Source organism: Macaca thibetana, chromosome 5, assembly GCF_024542745.1.
Source record: "Macaca thibetana thibetana isolate TM-01 chromosome 5, ASM2454274v1, whole genome shotgun sequence".
In the NCBI taxonomy this organism is placed as follows: Eukaryota; Metazoa; Chordata; class Mammalia; order Primates; family Cercopithecidae; genus Macaca; species Macaca thibetana.
Genome location: NC_065582.1, coordinates 151,409,014 through 151,434,582, shown reverse-complemented (window position 1 = coordinate 151,434,582; position 25,569 = coordinate 151,409,014).

The following is a 25,569-nucleotide window of genomic DNA, read 5'->3' as shown; positions in this document are numbered from 1 at the left end:
TTCTATTAATTCCAGGAATATACAATCTTGTGCTTTTACACTGCTGCCCATTGATTCCAAATTTCACAAATTTGTCACCTCTTATTGTGACTACCTACTTCCAGTCTCTTCTCACTGTGCTACGCAGACTTGAACATGCAATTCAGTCACTGCTCTCCATTTCTCAGAAATGAGAGATAGAAAGAGATAGGGAGGGGGGATATTAAATAAAATATTTCATTAGGCCATTCTGTTTGTCCCAGAGTTAAAAAATTCTTGAAGAAAATGAAGGACAGGACTCAATGTAGAACATAAGAAGTTAAGTTTTAGTAACAGGCAGCCCTGTTCCTTATATTCTTCCATCATTCTACTATCAGGAATTGTCTACTGAACACTCCACCTTGTAGGGTTTGTTGTCACTACAGTATTGCCTGTCCCTTTCTCTGTAGTCTTTCTTTTCCCTTCGTTCTCCTCTTTCTTCTATTTTAAAATTTCTCTTTATTCTGTAGAGTGTTTGTTGGCCATCTCCTTGCTTTTCCTTACCAATACCTGGCATCGACTCGTCCCCAGCTAAATTAACATGTTGAAGTTATAGCCCCAGTGTGACTCTATTTGGAGGTAGGGCTTTAGGAAGTAATTAAAGTTAAATGAGGTCCTGGTGGGGGGATGGTGTAATCTGATAATCTGATAGGACTGGAGGTCTTATAAGAAGAGAACTGTCTGTCTAGATTTATCTCTCTCTGTCTCTCTCCATGCACACACTGAGGAAAGATAAGGTGGGGGCAATGCAAGAAGGTGGCCGTCTGCAAACCAGGAAGAAAGCCTTACCAGAAACCAAATTGGTACCTTGATCTTTCACTTCCCAGCCTCCAGAACTGTGAGAAATAAATGTTTTTTGTTTATGCCATCCAGTGTATGGTATTTTGTTATGAAATCCCAAGCAGACTAATACCGATTTGAAGCCCTTAAAATTCTAACTCCATAAAGATGTTCATATTATTCCTTAAACATAAGTAATTTTCTCCTTAAGAATAGACTTTGCAACGGATGGTAGAAATAAATGTTATTTTTCACCTTGTTTGTATTCAGTTCAACCTATGCTACAGGATTCAGCATTTTGTTTGAGTCTGTGATGCTTATTAGAATGCCCTGATCATACTGGGAATGGATAAGATGAATAATAGTGGTAATGATACTAGAACTGGCTTGAGTACAACCAGTAGCTAATTGTCAAAAGTATACATTGCAATAAATTAGAATTGATCAATCTAGTTAATTGTCACATTGTTCATTTTTTATTAACTACATTTTTTGGAATTTTACTATCTTCATATATTTATACTTGCCTTTTAGTAAAGTTTTATTTTCTTTTTAGCAAAATCACTTAAAGAAGAGTGTTTCTATTCAAAATGGAATTTTTAAAAATTTAATTTCATGTAGCTATGACTAAGTCTTAACCATAAATTACTTACTCTTTCTCTCTCTGTTTTTGTTATATAGATTGATTTGCTGTCCAAGAATAAAACTCATTCTCCTTAGCCAACAAGTTACCAATACTGAAGATTTTGACAGTATTGTCAAATCTTCTATTTTTTTCTATATTTTCTAGACAATCCAGACTGACTCATTTTATTTAAAAACAAAGTCCAGATCAGAAAACGTCAAGTTACATATATATTTCTAAAAACATCTCATAACATCTGTGTTTGTTTCTCAATAACAACACCAATTTTTATTTCAGTCTGAAAAATTCAGATCAATTTTACTCTGATAATTTGGAAATAGTCCTGTTTTGCTATTCCATTTAAATTGTTAAAGATATTCTTATTTCTATTAGAAGATTATAGAACATGAAAACTTAAGGCTCTTTTTCTTTCACGAAAACAATATTAGTGGAAACCAAGTCATCTTACTTTTAGCTTGAATTGAAAACAAACCTACAACACCAATAGTTTTATTTTTAATTTTATTTTTAATTTGTATAATCCTTTAAGAATTATTAGTATTGAATCTGAGTTCAGTAAATTCTTGATCAGACACCACAACATATCCCCCAACGATAATTTAATGAAAGTTACTAGTTCAACCTGTGTTGGAATAAACATGTAATATTTTGTTTTATTTGAGATCTTAAAACTACTGGTCATCAGGAACTTGTAAGGGCTTTGAATCAGACTAATTTTATCTTTTGTTAAATCTTTTTAGTGCTGGCAACTTGGATAAGATAATTAACCTGTTTGAATCAAGCTGTCTAAATTTATAAAGTGATGATAATTATACCTACTGCATGGAATTGTTCTGAGAGTTAAATTTAAAAATCACTAAATTGAGTGTGTTTTTCTAAAATTTCTAACTCTTCAAGTATTCAAAACAGAATAAACATTATAGCCATTATTATTATTTTTAATAATTATTGCTGCACATACAAATAAAAATAGTAATTTAAAATACTAAATACAGGAAGTATAGATTCAGTATTCCTCTTGTATTTAACCTGTTAGTTCTTGGGAAATTAAGAAACGAAGTTGAAAAGTCATTGCTTATAATACAAGATACCTAAAAGACAGACCACATTCTACCTTTGAAATTATTAAGCCTGACAACCTTGTCCTACTTCTGATCTCCATATATTCTCAAGCAATAAATGTCTCAAAAGTCCCTGACCTGTCTTTAGCCATAAAATTATTTTTTGTTTGTAAGTCCTTATCTTCTCAAAATACTACTTAATCTCTATTTAAAGTACATTTTTTTATGACATCTGTCTACTTCTTTCTACTTTTCCCAATTTAATCAGTATTTCTTTTCCTATTGACACAGAAAACATTGTATTGGTATCTCTATAACAATATACAACATCAGGCATTATGAGCTCTCTACTTAGATTCCGCATCTAGACCATAAGTTTATTCAGAATCATTATTACTTACTAATTGTCTTTATATCCCAATGACTAACAATAGGCTTCCAACAGATTGCATTCATAATATGCATTTATACATCATTCTCTTAACTTTTAAGAAATGATGCAGGGCACAGTGGCTCACGTCTGTAATCCCAGCATTTTGGGAGGCCGACAAGGGCAGATTGCCTGAGGTCGGGAGTTCGAGACCAACCTAAACAACATGGAGAAACCCTGTCTCTGCTAAAAATACAAAACTTAGGCATGGTGGCACATGCCTTTAATCCCAGTTACTTGGGAGACTGAGGCAGGAGAATCGCTTGAACCCAGGAGGCAGAAGTGGCGGTGACCTGAGATCACGCCATTGCACTCCAGCCTGGGCAACAAGAGCAAAACTCTGTCTCAATAGATAGATAGATAGATAGATAGATAGATAGATAGATAGATAGATAAATACATAAATAGACCATAGCTTTCCCAAAATTGTACAGTAAGGAAGATGTCATATATAACATTGTAAGTATAGATCCAATCAATATGAATAATAGCTGTATTTTCTAGTGTGAAAGAAACATAATTTTATGATAAATTGAGTTTTTGCAATACTTAATTTGAAAAGAAACAATAAAATAGCTTATATTTCAAAGAGAAAAATGAATAACTTAGAGAGCAATATAAGTTCAAACTACATAAAATTGCTGTTTCCTTTGGACAGAGCCAAAATGTAGAGAAGGCAAAAATCTATTCTCTCTCATTTCTGCATTTGAATTTTATGGCACCTCACAAATGCACTCATGAAATCTTGTGGAAATTATCTTGATTTTCTTTCAGTTTTGCTTTCGATTAAAAAGGAATATAAAATTCATTGCTTTGGTTTATTTTTCAACTCAACTATTTTGAAAAGTTTGTGTAGACATCTCTATGTGATGTATACATACATTAAAAATACAGTACCTAAGTTATGCAATAGACAACATAACATGACTGTGCTGAACCCTTTCTATAGATACATCTAGATCCCTTTTCCACTATTCTTCTAACCTATCCTGTATCCCCAGGAGGCTGACATTTCTAGGATGTAACAAAGGCTCTCCTTACTTTCTGACTGCTGATTGGTCAATGAGAGGCATGAGGAGATCAGAGAGATGATAGAAAGAGCTTATAATATTTCTTCTTTCAGCTCCATCACTGATGTATTTTTCTATACAGGTTTATCTGTAGAGCAATTTTTCTCATAATTGTGTTGCACTACAATTTTACTCATTTTTTGTATTAGCTAATTCAAGATGTTCAGAGTAATTGCTTTCTCATATATATGAGAAAGTAACAGCATACATAATTATATATAATATACACATATTATATATTGTTTCTATATATGCTCTATATAGGAAAAATCTATAAGCACACACTTTCTTCACTTATTTAGTACAGTTTTATAGTGAAGTTATGTATCTTTAACTCGAGATTAGCATATATAAATGTGTTGTATTAGAATGCAATTGTGCATTTTTATACATTGCAGAAAAGATATTTACAAGTAAATAAGCACTTGTGTTTTCATAATATATCAAAGATATAAAAAGTTCATTCTGGGCACACCCCATTTAACAACTAAGCATTAGCTAGTTCTTATATCTTTATATAAATGCATTATGGAAAAAATGAGTATAGCCAAATTTTTCCTTCAAGCTCACGATGAAATTAATTTGTATATTATTGTATTATTTTTGAAGCAATATGTTTAAACGGATTTTTCTTCATTTTCTTAGAACTGTGTCATTTAAAATCCTGACTGTTTATTAGTCCAAATGCCATTCTCCGTAAGAATTCAAAGAATAATATATTATCAAATTTAGTTACTTAAAAGCATCCTACTTGCCATTATTGATACTTGTGATTATAACTTTTTAATTTTTTAATTTTTTAAAATTTACTTTGTCTTAGACTCTGTAAAATTGAACTTTTAGCACACATTTTATCATATAGTTCCCAAGATAATAATACATCTTATTGATTTGCTATTCTGTACTGGGTCTTATTTGCCTCCATCTTCCTGGTGTCCATGACCCTCAATTAGCAAGCCTAGCACTATTTATAATAGCAAATACATGAAATCAACCTAACTGTCCGCCAATAGTGGATTGGATAAAGAAAATGTAATAATACACAGCATGAAAAAAGAAACCATGTCCTTTGTAGCAATACGAACACAGTTGGAAGCCATTATCTTAAGGAAATTAACATAGGAACAGAAAATCAGATACTACATGTTCTCACTCATAAGTGGGAGCTAAGCATTCGATACACATCGACATAAAGGTAGACACGGGACTACAGGAGGGAGGAGAGAGAGAGGGCAGTAAGGGCTAAAAAACTACTTGGGTGCAATGTTCACTATCTCTACCTGAGTGATGGAATCACTCATAACACAAACCTCAACGTCACACAATATACCCATGGAGCATACCTGCACACGTATCTCCTGAATCTAAAATGAAAGTTTAAATTATAAAATAATAAAAATTAGTTGGCTGAACTCAGATTTTACTTCTCCCACTTCCTGTTATTCTATGTCTTCTCTTTCTTATGAGAATATTACATTGATCATTACTTTCATTTCCTTCCCTGTTGTTCCTCACTTCCAGAATTAAATGTTATTTCTCTGCCAAATTTCAAATCTTACCTTGTACCCTTCTATCCTCTGAATTATTCCAGTGGCTTCAATTAACAGTTAGGCTAATATTTTCACAGACTTTCAAGAAAAGTTTGAGACAACTTCCAATAATAATAATAAACCATATTTGTATAGGTTAAGTATAATAATACTAAAAGAATTGTTATATCCCTATTTAGAATAAAGGAGAGAACTTTTTATTAGGACTTAGAATGGAGGTGATTGATTACATTATAACAAATAAATACTACATTTATATATAATTATAAGTGATATTTAATGTCTGTTAATTTACCATGTAAGATCATTTAGTCTTCTCAGTGCATTCTAAGCTCACTGAAGGCAGGGAATTGACTGCACTTTTTGTGTGAATATGATACAGAGTCTATACTATATGTTCAATCATTGCAAATTCACTGACTAATTAATAGGGATGTTAAATCTGTTCCACAGTTTGTGGCCGCAGATTTCATTACTAAGATTTTATGGCTCAATTTATCTCTGTGACTCTTCTTTTTGTCTTCAACTAAAATACATCATCTCATATTTTCTACAAGCCATGCTCAGGATGATCTTCAAATTGCTGGATCTGCTGTGTTTAACACTTTATGTTGCGTGACTCTAAAGTTTACTGTTGTAACCAATAACAAATACCATATTTGCATGGTCATTAATTTCAGACACATACATGTAGAAGGGCCATGAACCAATGAACTTGAACCCAGAGTAAGATAGAAGATTTAAAAGGATTTATTTTTTCATATATTTCATTGGGCAAGTGTCTATTTTGAACAATTGATTTTTATTTTACTTTTCTATTTCTTTAATATCAGAGTATATTTGCCAGAATAGGAATGTCTATCTTTGTTTATTTTTGGATAGTAAATAGAAAAGAGTGATACACGTAAATGTGTCATAAAACTCACATTCTAATTATTAAAATTAAAGTTAAATGGTGATTTTTACTTTACATATGGCTTCTAAAACCTTTTTGTCTGTTACAAAATTGTGGGCACAGATACGATCAAACCCATAAATTCCAGCAGATTAACAAGCCTCTGTCAATTTTGCACCCTAGAGTTTTTAAATGTTTTCTGTTAAACAGCACGTTTTTTTAGTAGTAATAGAAGTATTTTTTAAAAGGCTATTGTAAAATACAGAAAGGTTTAGAAAAATTATTACTTCTACTCATATCTAACAAAAGTTAACATTGTAAAATAAAAAGGTTAAAATACATTTGGTTAGAATGAAGAGAAGATAGTAAAAATACGCATTTTGTATAAAAACTACTAATCAGAAAGATTAGTTTCAAAGAGTTTGTACTAGATTTAAAAGATTTTTGAAAAAGTTTCAGAGAAATTAATATTTTAAAATTGTATGATAGATATTAATAACAATACATATACATTTCCAGGTAGAGAAATGTATTATATCATACAAATAAGATAAAACTATTATCCTTTAATAAGAACAAAATAATTCTAGACATAGGGTTGTCACAGTGGCTGACATCTGTAATCCCAGCATTTTGGAAGACCGATGTGGGAAGATCACTTGAGGCTAGGAGTTCAAGACCAGCCTGGACAACGTAGCAAGGCCCCATCTCTACAAAAAGAAAAGAAAAAACAAAAAGTCAGGCAGTGTGGTGAGTGCCTGTAAGTCCCAGCTGCTTCAGAGGCTGAGCCAAGGGAATCACTTGAGTACAGGAGTTTGAGCTTTGCGGTAACATGTGATCACACTGTACACCAGCCTGGGCAACATTATTATTTTCTAGAATGAAAATAATTTTTCTAGACTAATGATTCTAGAAAATTAAGATATAGAAGGAAGATCAAAGATAATATATGTATTTATATGTATTAATTATTGATTATTTAACATCATTTTCTACAAAAATAACACATCATGCTCTGGAAAAATATAGATGATAAAGTAAATACACCGTTGGATTTTTTTTTTTTTTTTTTTTTTTTTTTGAGATAGAGTCTTGCTCTGTCATCGAGGCTGGAGTGCAGTGACACAATCTCGGCACACTTCAACCTCCGCCTCCTGGGTTCAAGCAATTTTCCCCACCTCAACCTCCCAAGTAGTTGGGATTACAGGCACCACCACCACGCCTGGCTAATTTTTGTATTTTTTAGTAGAGATGGGGTTTCACCATATTGGCCAGGCTGGTTTTGAACTCTTGAGCTCAGGTATTCACCCACCTCAGCCTTCAAAAATGCTGGGATTACACGTGTAAGCCACCATGTCTGGCCACCATTGGAAATTAACGCATAGCTTTTTAACAACTATAAACCCCAAAATACTGGTCATGATTACAAAATATCAATTATGCCTCTCCTCTCACAAGAATTATCTTACCTAATCTGTATATGTACATTTGTGAGGTGGTTATATTTTCAGAAAACTATTACATAATTATTAAATTATTATGAATTTATGTATGCTAATTTGAATAAAAATTTTCCCAAAGGCTTCTTATTTTCAGTTTCATTTTATTACCCACCTGGTCAGCTTCACTTTTGTTGTTGATGATAATTATGATGTTATTGATTCCTATGTCTTACTTTCATGCCTTTGTTTATAGAAATTGCAGGAGAAATTACCTGCTTAATTGTATGCAGAAAGGAAGGTGAGTTATAAATATTATACATGTTTGTGACTACAAAATGTATTTATTGTTCTAAAACATGAGTAATAGAATGACTGAACAGAGATCTAGGAGCAATTTAATTTTCACTGAAAACATTTGTAAGAAAGACATTGTTACAGTGAACTAGCGGTCAAATGCCAATTTGATTTTTTGTTATATGCTTAATTGTAATATTACTGTTTTTCCATTTCCTCTATCGTCTAACTCCCATATCTAGAATTTAAGATTTATGTCAATCTCTTACTCAAATCGTTATTTATCCAAAATTAACTATTTTAATCTCTTTTTTCTCTGTGACTTAGTGTTTTTTTAAAACATATTTTAAAAATAGATGTCATATTTTCTGGATATTTATACTCAGCTTTCATTTGAGTCCAGGTTCACTAACCCAGTTTTTATCACTTTCTAGTGTGTGGGAATACAGAAAGTACACAACTATTAAAGACCAGAGAGAGAAATCAGAGATAGCACGTCTGCTCACATCCCTAGCAGACATCATAGGAGTATACATATCTGAAAACAGGTCTGGAAAATACTGTCCTGTAGCTGGACAGGGAGGCACCCTGATAAAGCACAGTTACTACAAAGAATGGGTAAGCAGATAGCGTATATGACCAGCAGTCTTTCACATCTGGGAATTCTTGAAAGTTCATTTATGTTGATAATTTTTAATTGAGATATCAGTTATGGATTATCTATATTGGAATCCTAGCCCTAGCCATTAATAGCTGTATGAAACTCAGGAAAGTTACGTATCTTCTCTGTAATTATGTTTCATCATCTATAAAAAAAGGGAGATAACAGCATAGACAACCCATTATAGGGTTGTTATGAAAAATAAATAATTAATATATGTAAAAATCTTTATTTTCATTTTATTTTATTTTATTAAGACAGAGGCTCACTCTGTCACCCAGTCTGGAGTGCAATGGCATGATACCAGCTCACTGCAACCTCCACCTCCCAGTTCAAGCGGTTCTCCTGCCTCAGCCTCCTGAGTAGCTGGGATTACAGGCACTTGCCATCACGCCCAGCCAATTGTGTGTATTTTTAGTAGAGACAGGGTTTCTTTTTTTTTTTTTTTTTTTTTTTTTTTTGAGACGGAGTCTCGCTCTGCCGCCCAGGCTGGAATGCAGTGGCCGGATCTCAGCTCACTGCAAGCTCCGCCTCCCGGGTTCACGCCATTCTCCTGCCTCAGCCTCCGGAGTAGCTGGGACTACAGGCGCCCGCCACCTCGCCCGGCTATTTTTTTTTTTTTTTTTTTTTGTATTTTTTAGTAGAGACGGGGTTTCACCATGTCGGCCAGGATGGTCTCGAATTCCTGACCTCAGATGATCCGCCTGCCTCGACCTCCCAAAGTGCTGGGATTACAGGCATTAGCCACCACACCTGACCAAAAATTCTTAAATACTTCCCAGATATATAGTGGGGTTTTTTTGTTTTGTTTTTGTTTTTTCAAAACAGGGTCTCACTCTATCACGCAGGCTGGAGTGCAGTGGTGCAATCTTGGCTCACTGCAACCTCTGCTTCCTGGGTTCAAGCAATTCTCCTGTCTCAGCCTCCAGGTACCTGGGATTACAGACACACACCACCACGCCCAGCTAATTTTTGTATTTTTGGTACAGACGGGGTTTTACTGTGTTGGCCAGCTGGTCTCAAACTCCTGACTTCAAGTGATTCACCCACTTCGGCCTCCCAAAATGCTGGGATTACAGGTGTGAGCCACTGTGCCTGGCCATGTGTTTTATGTTATACAGGATATTTATGTGAGTCTGAGTTGAGTGTGAGTGTCTGTGTGTGTTGTTTATACTTACATACATCTTACATACATTACTGGATTGAGTCTTATTGCTGTCCCTAAAGTGCCTGTGAGTTTTCATAGAGATTTAACATTTTCCCCAATGTTTATTATTAGGGATCTTGTGCCCTACCTAGAAATGTTAGGGTGTGTGCCTTTTTATATGCATTAAAATTAATAAAAATGTGGTACTATGAGCTTCATACTTTCATTCGTTCCTCTTTTACTTTAACAATTTTTTATTGAGTATCTAATAAATTCCCACACGTAGTAATTGTTACTGTTGATATTATGATTTAACAAGATAGATAATGTTCTTCCTTTCACGCTTTATATTAGATTGGATAAGACGGTATATAAGCAAATAAACAAATTAGCAAAATTAGTTAACTGTGAGTTATAATATGTGCTCTACATAAAAATAGTAAGGTGCTAAAATAATGAGAGAGGATTTGGTAGAGATTCTCTGAAGAAGTTAAATGCATCTTTTTATTTTAAGATGGAGCCAGCCATGACAAAAGTCTGGAGAAGAGTGTTACAAATAGAACAAACTAAAACTCAAATATACTATCATCAACATTTTTAAAAATGTCCCACATGCCATGCCTTTTCATAAAAATCAGACTTTAGCAGAATTTTGGTAAAGGTGGAGAAGCATTATAGAAAACCAGAGTAAATAAAATAGAAGTGACATTCTACTTTTAAGATTACTTTTTCCCCACCATTATGTTTGGTAATTGTTTTCTCTCTTCTTTCTGCTTTTGCTTTCTTCTCTTTCTTTCGTCCTTGTAATTTCTGACTTCTGATTTTTTTAAATAGATAGTAATTTAACCATTTCTTTTGTTACACTTGATTTCTTCTAATCTATGGATTATTAGTGCATAGGTTCTACCTCAAATTGATGATCAAGATAATTCCTTAAATAAAGATGCAGTCTTATTAAAAAAAAGTTTTTACTGCAGGTTGATTATTTATATATTATTATATTTCTACTGGCATACATCATTTAATTGCAATTCACCTTATAGTGCTTTGCAGAATTGCATTTTTCTTTTCTTTTCTTTTCTTTTTTTTTTAACGAAGTGTAGGTTTGTGGCAACTGTGCATCAAGCAAGTCTATCAGCACCATTTTTCTAACAGCATGTGCTCACTTCAGGTCCCTGTGTCATATTTTGGTAATAATTTCAATATTTAAACATTTTAAAAATTACTCTGATATATGTTATAGTGAACTGTGATCCGTGATTTTTGATGTTACCATTGTAATTGTTTTGAACTATGAGCTCTGCCCATATAGAATGGTGAACTGAATTGATAAATGTTGTGTGTATTCTGACTGTTCCACCGACCAGCTATTCCTCCATCTCTCTCTCTCTCTCTGTCCTTGGGGTCGCTATTTCCCGAGACACAATAATATTGAAATTAGGCCAATTAATAACCCTACAGAGGCCTCTAAGTGTTCCAGTGAAAGAAAGAGTGGCGTGTCTCTCATTTTAAATCTAGCTAGAAATGATTAAACTTAGTGGGGAAGGCATGGCCAAAGCAGAGACAGGCCAGAAGCTAGGCATCTTGAATCAAACAGTTGATCAAGTTGTGAATGCAAATGGAAAGCTATTGAAATGAAAATGTTATTCCAGTGAATGCATGAATGATAAGAGAGTGAAACAGCCTTATTGCCAATGTGGAGAGAGTTCAATGGTCCGAACAGAAGTCAAAAGAAGCCTTCTGCATAAGTAAAAGTACAAAGTGAAGCAGCAAGTGCTGATGGAGAAACTGCAGCAAGTTATCCAGAAGATCTACCTAAGAACATTGATGAAAGTTGTTACACTAAATCACAGATTTTCAATGTAAAAAAAAAGAAACTTTTATTGGAAGAAGATGCCATCTAGGACTTTTATAGGGAGAAATATGTCAATGTATGACTTTACAGTTTCAAAACACAGTCTGACTCTCTTGTTAGGTACTAATATACCCGGCAAAGTTAACTTGAAGCCAATGCTTATTTACCATTCTGAAAATTCTAGGGCTCTGAAAAATTATACTAAATATACTCTACCTGTGCTCCATAAATGAAATAATAAAACCTGAATGACAGCACATCTGTTTACAGTATAATTTATTGAATAATTTAAGTCCATTTTTGAGACCTACTACTCTGAATAAAAAGAAAAAAGACTCCTTTCAAATTATTCCTGCTCAGTGACAATGCATCTAGTCACCCAAGAGCTCTAATGTAGATGTACAAAGACGTGAATGTTGTTCTCATGCCTATTAACACAATATCCATTGTGTAGCAAATTCTTCAAGAAGTCAGTTTAGCTTTCAAGTATTATTGTATAAGAAATACATTTTGCAAAGCTTATGTCATAGATAGTGATTCTTCTTCTGCATCTAGGGAAAACAAATTGATAAACTTACGAAAACGATCCATCACTCTAGATGTCATTATAACATCTGTGACTCGTGTGAGAAGGTCAAAATATCAGCATTAACAGGAGTTTGGAAGAAGTGGATTCCAATCCTCATGAAAGACTTTGAGAAGAAGTGAAGCCTGCAGATGTCACTGAATTATTGCAATCTCATGATAAAAGTTGAGCAGATGAGTTGTTGCTTCTTATGGATGGTAAAAGAGAGTGGTTCCTTGAGATGAATCCACCCCTGAGGAAGACGCTACACATTGTTAATATGACAACAAAGGATTTAAAATATTCCATAAACTTAGTTAATAAAGTGGCAGCAGAGTTTAAGAGAATTGATTCCAATTTTGAAAGAAATTATACTGTAGGTAAAATGCTGTCAAACAACATCCCATGCTACAAAGAAAAAAAAAATCTTTCATGAAAAGAAGAGTCAAGTAATGCAGCAAACTTCATTGTTGTCCTTTCTAAAGAAATTTCCACAGTCATACCAGCCTTCAGCAACCACCACCCTGATCAGTCAGCAGTCATCAACATTAAGGCAAGACTCTTTACCGGTAAAAAGATTATGATTTGCTGAAGGCTCAGGTGATCAGTAGTATTTTTTAGTAATAAAAATATTTTCAAATTAAGATATGTAAATGTTTAATGCTATTGCGCACTTAGTAGACTATAGTAGAGTATAAACATAACTTTTTTATAAAGAAAACTTAATTTTCTTATCTGGAAAAATGTGAATTATACCAATACTTACCTTACATGGTTATTATGAGGTTTAAATGGATTTCTGTATGATTAAAATGTATAGAATAATGCTGAGAAATATGTATTATATAAGATTTATTGATATATTTATTATTGGTGAAAACACTTCTCACCTCTATCACAATTTTATTGCTCACTTCAGTTTTGGATTGTAATTTCCACCATTTTAGTTTTTTATGAATCAGATTCCATATATTTACTATAGTATAGAACTCCTAAAATGTACTTATCTTCTGGTTGGAGTTTTTAAATTATTTATTCTTTATTTTCTGTAGTTGCAGTTGTATTAAAGATAAGTATACCTTATATGACTATGTTTTGTGTGGTAAGTTGAAAGTGATGCAGATTTTTATGGTACAATAATAATAAATATAATTTTGGGACTAATAATAAAAGCAACCATTTAGTAAGTCATGAAATACAATGTCGATTTACTAAATATCTTATTATTATTATATCATTTAACAGTCGTAAAAATTGTATAGAAATAAATAAACCAATATTCACTCATTTGTTCCTTTGTAAGTTATTTTGTGTATAGTTGTAATGGTCATGTACTCTTTCAGTTACAAATTACCACAAACTTAGCAACTTGAACACACATCTGTTATTTCAGTTTTTATGGGTCAGAAATTCTAACCTTTCTGCTCCAGGGGCTTCCATGGGGCTGCAATGAAAATGGTGGCCAAAACCGGGATATCATCCAAAGGTGTGATTAAAGAACAATACACTTCTAAGCCCACTAACATAGTGGCTGGAAGGATTCAGTTTCTTTCAGGATGTTGGACCGAGGAGTTCAGTTTCTAGCTAGCTGCTGGGAAGAGGCCAGCCTCAGTCGTTTGCAACGTGGGTATCCCCAGTTATCCCCAATGACAACTTCATTCAGTAAAGCCAGTAACAGAGAGTCTGATAGTAAGAGGGAAATCAATATTATTATAACACTCCTATTATGTAATCCAGTAATTGTGCTCTGTGTTATTTACCCAAAGGAGTTGAAAATTTATGTCTGTACAAGATCCTGCACACAGATGTTTATAGTGACTTTCTTCAAAATTGCCAAAACTTGGAAGCAATCAGGATGCCCTTCAGTCAGTGAATAGACAAGATAATATTATTCAGTGCTACAAATAAGTAAGTTACCAAACCATGAAAAACATAGAGAAATCTTAAATGCATATCAATAAATGAAGACGTCAATTTGAAAAGACAACATACTGTATGATTTCAAATATAAGGCATTCTAGAAAAGGTGAATATAGGAACATAGTGAATGGTTTACCAGGGGTTGAGGGTAGGTGGAAAGACCCATAAACAGGTGGACCACAGAGAATTTTTAGGGCAGCGAAAACACATGCTTATGATACTAAAATGGTGGATACATATCATTACACATTTTTAAAAATCTGTAGTATGTACAGCACCCAAAGTTAACTCTAATATAAACTATGGACTTCGGGTGATTATGATGTGTCAAGGAAGGTTCATCAGTGGTAACAAAGGTGTTCTCTGGTGGCACATTACTTTTGTTTCTTCTTTCTTGTGAGACAAATGGAAATTCTAAGATTGAAGAGTTTAAGTAACCAAATCCCTCAGTGCATGGGCAGGCAAAAGTGCATACAGAATGGTGATATTCAGCTTTCTTTAGATCTCACTCACTATTTTAAGTAAATACTTATGCCTATAAAGAATATTTAATTTGACTGGGAAGAAAACACATTAATAAAAGATCTTAGGACTGAACATTTCCATCGCATGCTCTGATTTGTCTCATCGATGAAATACGTTTTTGGCACCAATTTTTACACGTAAGTTGGTTTATAAAACATTTGATCCTAAATGCTTTTGAGATCATTCCCTTCGGGGTTCAGAATAAAGTATTTATTTAGAAGTAAGCAATGATGTTAATGTAGAAACTCTTTGTGGTTAGTTTGCCTTTTAAATTCTGCCTACACAATTTATTTAAAAACATTTACTAGTGTCCTTCCTTTAGGCATTACACTTTTTACGTTTTTTTTTTTTTCCTCTTTTGACCTGCCTTGCAACTCAGAAAAATTATTTTGAAATAATTATCCCGACAGAACTTAGTGATCGGTACATCAGCAGACTGCAGACTTGTACATCTTGGGAGCAAAATCAGCAAATTAAAAGGGCATTTTATGAAGAACAGGTCATTTAGGATAGTTCAACTCCTGAGCCTGCAAGCAAAACCATAACAAAGTGCTATTTTCCTAATGTCCTTGAATATAAAAGAACAAAGTCTTCTCAAGTATTTTACACAGAGAGCTCTTTTCATGAGAAATTGGGTCAAACTATTAACTTCACCTCTGTTTGATGTAAAATAAAACTGCTTATTGCAGATCTAACAAAACACTCAGTGTCCTATTAGGTTGCCTTCAAAGAATGTCCTAGATAACCTTAAGGTAATTTAAAGCACAAACTAACTTCAATCCTTCTTGTCTATTATAGGTCTCAAGCACATTGGAATACATTTAAAAATGCAGTCTTGCAAAAACACTCATTTCTTGCTGATTATATGCTTCTTTTCTATTGGTCACCTATGCTTTAACTTCTCTGTGTTTCGCATATGGCCAAAACCGATCAGGATAATTAGAGGAAAAAAAAGAACTAGGTTAATTAATACTAAATTGATGAGGCTTTGAAAGTTATATAGGTAAGTATAAAGCACCTTTTTTTTTTTTTTGTAAGATAAACTCAACTCTGTGCTATCTCTTTTTTCCTCCCCTCACTCTTCAGTGTCACTAGTAGCTAACTTCATACAAAACTCGGATTTTTTTCTTTCATTTTCTAAAATGATAGAAGGACACAACTTTAACTCCTACTTTATATATAAATTCTTGTGAATAAAATACAAATGTTTCTCCAATTATCAGAATATTTATAACACATTTGCACCATAAAGCAATGCTACTTGAGAGCATGTGTTATTGGATATACTGTGCTCTACATTTCTTTGTCTGTAAGAAATCTTTGTCTGTAAAGAACCTGAAAGCTTTTGTGCTATTCTATAGTAAGGCAGCAACTAGAAGCTCTTACACATTTTGGAAAATTGCCTGAAAATTATTATATTTCTATGAAAATAGATGACATCATAACAGTGAGAAAGTTTTGCAGCATGACAGAAGATCTTTAAACGGATTGGCTTAAAGAATACCATGTTCATTTCACTCTGAATCTGCATAGTTTTTCTCCTCTTGGTCAAGCTTAGCTACTTTAGCTGGGCTCACTTACAGATCCCTTTTAAGGGTGCTGGAATATACCACCCCAAAATATGTTGCTTTGACCTAAGAACTACTTCTAAAGGCATTTAAAAAATAGCAGACACAAGAAAGATATCTTATTCTTCTCCTTTTCTTCCTGAAACAGAAGATTAAAAACTCCTATGTAAAAGATGCCTTCCCTGTATCGTGAGGATAAATATAATTATTCAAAAGGGAGTCATAGCTGAGACAATTCTGTATACACAGACCCAGTTAAAATAATTCTTATCTTCCACACATAATTTAGTTACCTTTTCCCCATAACCTCTCTTTCTTCATAAGTTTTGTCCTTTCTTTGGGTCTTCACTTTCTTACATTGGCTCCTGTGTCACAAAAAACTTAAATTTGTATGTTTTTCTCCTTTTACTCTGTCTAATCAATTTAATTCTCATGTCCAGCGAGGTACCCTAAGAGGATAGCAGTAAATGTTTGCCTCACCTACACTTACAGTTAGCAGATTGGCTAGGGCTTGGGCTGCAATGGATGGCCTCATTTGTATGTTTTATATTTGCTGGTTTTGGCTGAGAAACCAGCAAATGGAATGATTTGGAGGTCAAATCATTCCTTACCCCAGGGATTCACCTAGCCTTGACTTGTTCATGTGGCAGATCAATTCAAACAGCATTGAGAGTGCAGGCCCCGATATCCACAAACATTCAGTTTTGCCTTTGTGAAAGAGGCTAATTTCCTATTTGCCAAAGAAAATGACAAGGCCTTCTCAATTGTAAGGAGTAATGAACTCTCTATATTTTGATAAAATGAGCTAAAAAAATTCAAAATACAAATCTGATGTATGAAACGTAAGAACTTGTGGCCATTTTTCTAGTCGGCTAAAACAACACACTATATTCATTTTTTTCTATTTTAAAATGAAAATCAATTGTTATGCGTTAAAAGGGATTTAAAATTGTAAATTGTAATTGAAGTTGTGATTCAGATTTCATAATCAAAAATTATAATTCAAATTATTTTACTTATTTATTTTGTATCTACATTTATAAAAATGTATTCTATTGTTTAATAAATTATAGGGGCTTTAAGTTTGATGTAATGTTTCTTTTACAAACTGAACCTATTCATGGTACTTAGATTTTTTTTTTTTGAACCTTAATTTAAGGGCACCATATAGTTGATTAAAGGTAAATGAAAGTAAGAAAAATATTTAAGTTGGATTTTATTTTGATAGTATAGATCGTTATTCTGTATGAATTGGTTTTGGAGATATATCTGTTAAGATAGACATTCTAATTCTTTCCCGTATTTTTCTCTTGTTTTGGCCTAATATTGTTTTCCACTAGAATTTAATTTGGGGGTTGTAGTAAACTGTAATATGTGTCCCAAGTTTTTATTTTCCTTTCTTAAGAGATTCATATTCAATTAATACACTAATATCAGACTTTGTCAGGTGACTTGTGCTTTCTCACCCAAAAGGAATACTAAATTTTGCTTCCTAATTTTGTCATAATCAGTCATATGACTTGTTTTGGTTAACCACATCTGAGCAAATGTAGCATGTGCCACTTTTTGGCAGAATTTTGAGATCCCCCTTGTGACTCCATCATAGCTCATAGTTTTCTTTCTGCAATGTTTAGGTGTGTCCCAGGTAACATGCCCTTCAGATAGCGCCTTATTTAGAAGGAGATGTGAGATAGATCCAAATCTAATCATCAATATACGTATAAAATGAGACAGAAATAAACATCTTTACTGAATGTCACAAAGATTTTCTTTTTCACTATTACATAACTTACCCGATGTTTACTGATACAGAAATGAGTTAGTGCATTCAATATGAGAAAATCTGTGATATGAGTTATTGACCTGAAATCATGCAGTGTGTGTTAAGGATATGGTTGTTGGAATCTTGAAACTGGTACTTCGTGCTGCTCTATATTCACAATATATTAGTGAAATGTTTCTTGCAATATCATATAAATTAAAAAGAAAACACAACTGATAAACGTAGTTTGAGGTGAAGAGAAGGGAAAACAATGTTGTTAGGTAATATTTTTGCTCTTGGTTCCCTTTGACAAAATACTTAAAGAAACCAATCAGCTTAGAAAGTAATTGACTCCCTCTTATGAGTGAGAACGGGGACATAGGTAGGCTTTCATCACACACCAGGGCCTGTCAGGGAGTCAGGGGCAAGGGGAAGGAGAGCATTAGGACAAATACCTAATGCATGCAAGGCTTAAAACCTAAATAACAGGTTGATAGGTGCAGCAAACCACCATGGCACATGTAGACCTAGGTAATAAACCTGCACATTCTGCACATGTATCCTAGAACTTAAAGTAAAATAAAAAAATAAAAGACAGTAATTGAGAAGATGTAAGAAGAAATGCAAAATAATAAAGTCCAGATATTACAAGACTTGCAGAAAGAAACACCTGAAGAAGAAATTGTTAGTTCAACCAAAAGTCAAATCTGAGTGGCAAGGCTCATTAAATTACAGCACCATGGCAAAAAGCAAAATCAAGGAAGTTGTCAGCCTAAAAGAAAAAAAAAATTGTCAATGTCAATATTTTATTTTAACTAAGTTTCTAAAAACTGTCCCAGGAACTCTGGTTCTACAGCTTGGGCAGCCTGTACCTTGGGCAGCTTGGGTATAGGCATATGCATATACCAAGTATGAAAACAGAGTATAATTCAGTCATTTACTGTCATCAAGCTGAAGCAAACTTAAAGAAGAATAGTATTTAAGTATGTAGGTTGAAATCAGATAATTTGGGTGTAAGCCCTGTGTTTGCAAATTTCTAGCTATATAACCTTTGAGTATTTATTTAACTTTTTCAGGCTTATTTTACTCTCCCCAAAAATTGAGACTAAAACTAGTATCTACAACTAACTCTTGAATTATTAAGGATTGAGTAAAGTTATATGCATAAAAAATTAACACAGTCCCTAGCAATTAGAAATTGCTAAATAAATGGTAATAATTTTTATATTTTTCATTGATACAAGTAAGTAAGTAATTTCCTCAGACCGGGAGACAGTCTTTCTAGAACTGTTACAAGTCGAGCAAGCTGATATATACCTCTATGACTCTGTCATAAATTGTTGTTTAGTATCATGAGCCACACTGCCTGGGTGTAGAATTTGTGTTCTGTCATCTTCCCAAATACCTAACTAAAGGTCATTGTAAGAGGAAAATGCAGCAATATGTGAAGATGCCTGGTACATAGCAAGAGCTTAGTGAGCTTTCCTAATATCAGTATCATCATTGGTGATGTTGTGTTCCTGCAAACTGAACAGTCCTCTGAGTGGCATTCTTTCTTAAAAATATATTAATAAAATCATTTATCCTAAAATCAAGCACCAGGGATCTATCAGGCATCTGTCCTCCTGAAGATGACTGAGAAATCTCTGATACAAATGTGTTGATTCAAATTTTATTTGATATATGTATTTCCCTTATTTCCAGTCTCACTTATAAAATGTGTTCATAACATGTATATGTTGTGTATGATGTTCTGTACTTTCTGCAATTTGGTATAGCTTTGTACAAGCGTGTGTGTGTGTGTGTGTGTGTGGATATTCCTTTTTCTGAGGCCATATTTTGGAATTGTGATCTAGTGGGAAAATTATGGGATTTCAAGAAAGACAGTTTGTTTGATTACAATATGCTGTTGTGTGAAGATAAGTAATTCTTCAATATACCAGGTTTTTCATCTATAGAATGAGAATAATACTAGCCTTGTTTATGTGTTAATTCTGTTAAAATTCTATTAAAAATAACAGAATTTGGGAAAATATTGTCTATTACAAAATGTCATAATTATTTCATCTGTTTCTTAATCATGTATTAGATAATGTGTTTTGTATTAGCTGGCAACTTGGTGTTCTCTTTATCCGTTTATTGAAAACAGTGGAGGTCAGACCTATCTCATAGTATCAATATTTTTCAAAGTTTTATGTAGGGCATATTAATGTTCCGCAACTTATTATAATAATTTAGGAATATTACAACAGTGTTTCAAAATGTGTGGTATATAGGGATATCATAATTAATGAGTCACTGTAAAACAGACAAAATTATTTTCTTCAAGACAATTTGATCATGTAGTCAACAGTTGGGAGTTAGAACTGTAGTAGTCAAATAGTCATTACTGTGACCTAGAGTTTAAGAATCCTTTTTCTTCATTTGTACTCCTCTATTTTCATAATTACAAAGAATTGGCATAAGTGAACCTAAATATCTAATAAATAACAAATGTAAATGGCATACACAGAATTCTTGACATGTCTTTGGGCCTCATTCCCAAACAAATCTCTTCTTTCCCCAGTACCCCTATTTCAGTAAATGTCATCTCTATGCTTCTAGGTTCTCAGGCAAACCCTAGGAACCATCTTTGAATACATACTTTTTGATATTTAATCCTTCAGCAAGCCTTAGACAGCCATCTCTATCAGTAAAATATATTTTTAGCCCAACTATTTCTCTCCATCTTCTCAAATAATTTCTTTGTCCAACCCATCATTTTTCATTTGAAGTACTGAAAAGTCTCTTCAAATATTTCTATGTTTCTATTCTTACCTTCTTATTAAAGTACCTATTTATCAGCTGGAGTGACTTTATTAAACATAGTTAAGCAGATCATGTTATCCCCTATGTCAGTATCCTCCACTATATTCCCATGATGCTTAAAATATAAATCTAACTTCTTCTTTATCAGGGCCCCAGGTACTTCACAGTCTGGCCTCTGTTGGTGCCTGAGAACTCAGGTCCCATAGTCTGTCCATACTCAGGGTTCTGTCCTAAACATCATGTCACTCTCACCAAGCTCCTGCCTCCTCTATGCCTTTCATTTGCTAGGAGCACTCTGGCTCCAGATGTCTATATAGCTGAATTTGTCTTATCACACAGGTCTTAGATCATAGACTTCCTTTAGAAAAAAGAAAAGAACAGTTTTCTCATACCAATCTAAAGAATCTTATGCCCCAGACATTTACTGTCTAAAATATTACATTGTGCATATTTTTTTACTGCACTTACTAATGTCTTAAAGTATCTTATCCAGTTATTGGTTTATTGTTCAATTTTCATCTCTGTATTTTCATCTCTGTATAACAAAGTATATACATAAGCAATATCTGTTTTGATTGTCCCTGTAATTCAGTGTCTAGAGTAGATCTGAACAAATTTGTAAAATATTCAATACGTTTGTTGAATGATACATTAATATATTTTTCTCCTTTTTGAATCAAAGTAGTTGTATTTTTGCCACATCACTTTCTTTAGTGGGTTACTGTGCAAAAATGTTCAAGTCCAAAGGCATTTTTATAATGTCTGTAATGATTTTTGCTCTTTACTTTAAAAATATAATATATAAAACATTCAACAGAAATTAATATTATTTACAGTATAACATTTCTGATAAATGTTGTATATACTGTATTTTTAAAATAAAGAGAGATTCACTTTATATCAGAAAACTCACATTTATGTTTACACTTACTTTTCAATAAGTGAGCAATACTTAATCAATCGTTACTAAGAGCTTTCTGAAAAACATAATTTTCACTGCAGTAATCTTAGATATCAAGAGACTTGATTGCATAGAAAATCATAGAATTATGTATTAGTTTCTGGTCATTTTCCAATATATTTATATTTTTAAATGGAGAACAATATAGAAAATAGGCATACTTCCTATGAAGGTTTTTAAATCCATGATTAATTACATAATCTAATTATAGAATAATCATGTTTAAAAAATAGTCACCTGTTATTTAAAGTAATTAATTATGCCTTGTATAAATAGATCAAGAAACAAAAGAACATATGAGGCTGGGCACGCGACTCACGGCTGTAATCCCAGCATTCTGAGAGGCCGAGGCAAGTGGATCACGCGAGGTCAGGAGTTCAAGACCAGCTTGGCATGGTGAAACCCAGAATCTACTAAAAATACAAAAATTAGCTGGGCATGATGGTGTGTGCCTGTAATCCCAGCTACTCAGGAGACTGAGGCAGGAGAATCACTTGAACCTGGGAGGCAGAGGTTGCAGTGAGCCGAGATCACACCATTGCACTCCAGCCTGGGCAACAAGAGCGAAACTCCATCTCTAATAATAAAAATAATAATAATAATAATAATAATATATTAAAAAGGTTGATAAGAATGTTTTATGGCACTTTCTTCAATGCTGTAAAGAAGGAGATTAAAAATAAATAAATTAACTGAAACTTTGATAAAACAAAGAGCAGAAATATTGTGTAGGTATTTTCAAATAGTCGCTGTTTAATACATTCAATGCTCTGCTTATAAATTTAAGTTTGGTTAATGTTCTGAAATGTAGAATTATTCAATGAGATATTATAGCATGCATGAAACAACATTTATTTATGAAACTTTGCTTTAGCAGCTATCAATTGTTGGTGACCTTGGAAAAGTCACACAATATTGCTGAATTTCATTCACATATTTGTAAAATGAGGATAAATGTGCTTTTTATGGGTATCGTCATGCCTGGAGTTATTTTCACCCCTGTGACATTTTCCTCTGCACTATTTATTTTACCCCATCCTATAATGAATTTTTCCTGGGCACTGCCAATTGAAGTCTGAATTCTTCTGACTCACTCTATCACCCAGGCTGGAGTGCAGTGGCATGATCTGGGCTCACTGCAACCTCTGCCTCCCAGATTCAAGCGATTCTCCTGCCTCAGCCTTCTGAGTAGCTGGGATTACAGGCGCGCACCCCCATGCCTGCCTAACTTTTTTATTTTTAGTAGAGACAGGGTTTCACCATGTTGTTCAGGCTCGTCTCAAACTCCTGACCTTGTGATCCACCCACCTCGGCCTCCCAAAGCGCTTGGTTTACACACTTGAGCCACTGCGCCTGGCATGAGGTCTGTATTCCTATTTTGGCTGCATTCCTTGCATATAGATCCACTTCAGTTTCAACACACCTTATATGCCTTGAATTTTCTATATAGCATTAAACAGATATTAACATTTTCTGCTTTCTTTAGAAACTATTTCTTACACATATGATGACATTAATGAAAACAAGCAACTGCTGCACTTCATGTGCTTAGTTTTAGGGTATTTGATGTAAACATAAAAAAACACACACAGCAAAAACAGAAACACACGTTAGCTACCATTTTCCTACCACTGTGACACTGGTATTATTCAAGCTGCATAACTGATAAAAGTGAGGTTTATGATGATCAAATAATTTGTCCAAAGTTTTGCGCCTGCTACATGCTAAAGTCAAGATATAAGTAGAGGTTCTTCTGACTCTAAAACTCATATTTTGCATTAAACTTCATATTTGCTAACTTTGCCTTGTATCCTTTCTGTCCTGTATTTTGAGACCAATGATCCTCTTTTTTCACATTAAGTATTTAATGCAAAATATCTATGTATTTTAAACGAAATACCTATCTTAGAATGAGAAATATATCTTTAAATCAGATGTTTGCCAACTATCAGTGTGTACATTTCTTAAACTGGAAGGGGCAGCATTTATGCCTAGATAAATAATGACATGTTTAGGGTCCAACAGGTTTTTAACAAGGAACATTATGCTGAACTGAGGCAGAAGGTCTCCTGCCAGTTGTCTGCTTTCCTGAATATGAAGTCTGTTTTATTAATTTGAAAAAATATGTATACATATCTGACTAAAAATGATTCTTTTAAAATTGCATTCCCTGAATCCATTGGTCTGCTTTTGTCACAGCTGACCAGCTTAATTCTAATCAAGTCTGAAATAAGTCAGACTGTTTCCAAAATGTTTACCTTTGCTATTCTCTACACTGAATTGAGCTTTGGGGAGTTGAATGTTTAAAAGTTCAGATGTGAAAAAGAGAAAAAAAAAGTCAAAGATCTTTCCTTCTTAGAATCGGTTTCTGAATATTTGAAGATGGGTTTCTTCTCAATGATGCAGCTGGGAGCTTCTGATGTTAGAGCACAAAGCAATTTTAACCCTTTTCCTTGAGAAAGATTTACTTTCTTTTGGATATCAAGATTTTAGTCAGTGTAGTGGGTTAAACTGTGTCCCCCAACAAAAAAAAATATATGTTCAAGTATGAATGCTTGTCTGGTATCTATGAATGTGACTTTATTTAGAAATAGGGTCTTTGCAGATGTAGTCAAGCTAAGATGAGGTGATACTGGATTAGAGTGGGCACTAAATTCAATACCTGATGTCCTTATAACAGAAGAAGACACTTGGAAGAGAAGGCCATGTGGAGACAGAAGTAGAGATTGGAGTGATATAGCTAGAAATCATAGAATTGCTGAGGATTCTTGGGAACCACCAGAAGCAAATAATAGGCAAAAACATATTCTTTCCTGGAGCCCTCAGAGGGAGCGTAGCTTTACTAGCACCTGCCTTGACTTCACAGGTCTTGTCTTCAGAACTGGGAGAGATTCAAAGGCTTTGATTTTAAGCCACCTAGCCTGTGGTAATTTTTAAAAACAGCCTTAGGAAACTAGTACTATAATCTCTCAACTTCAAGCAGCTATTTTCTTCTTGAATGCTATTCTTAAAGTTAGACAAATTAATAATATCCTCAAATTTCTGTAGTCTCCTGACTTTGAATCTTGGAATGTGTGATGATTATTTCTTTCCATATAAAAAACAGAATTAAGTATATTTATTAGTCATCACAAACATGAAGTATAATACTTATGTTTTAAAGAAAAAATGTACAGAAAATAAATATTTTATTAAGTAGATAGATAGCTTAAAGAAGATTAACAATCAGAGAGTATGTGTTTAATATTTATAATTTTATGTATTTCATCATGGATTTCAGGCATCTAAACACAAATAAAGTCATTTAATTAGATACAGATTCTTATTTGTTTGAGTACTTTATCATTTGCATTTGCAATTATTTACTTGCTTAAAAAACAACAAAAATTTACATTAATGTATTAACATGTTTTGTAAGTATATACATATATTTATGTGTATATATGTATAGTTTCAGATTGTTAAGATCTACTCAAGAGTAACTAGATAAAAATAAGAAAGGAAAATAAAGAGACTAAAACATTACTATGTTGAAAAATAATTCTTTTAAGTCTTATTGTTGACTTAGCCCAAAAATCAAAGTTTAATATAATTTTATAAATTTTTATTTT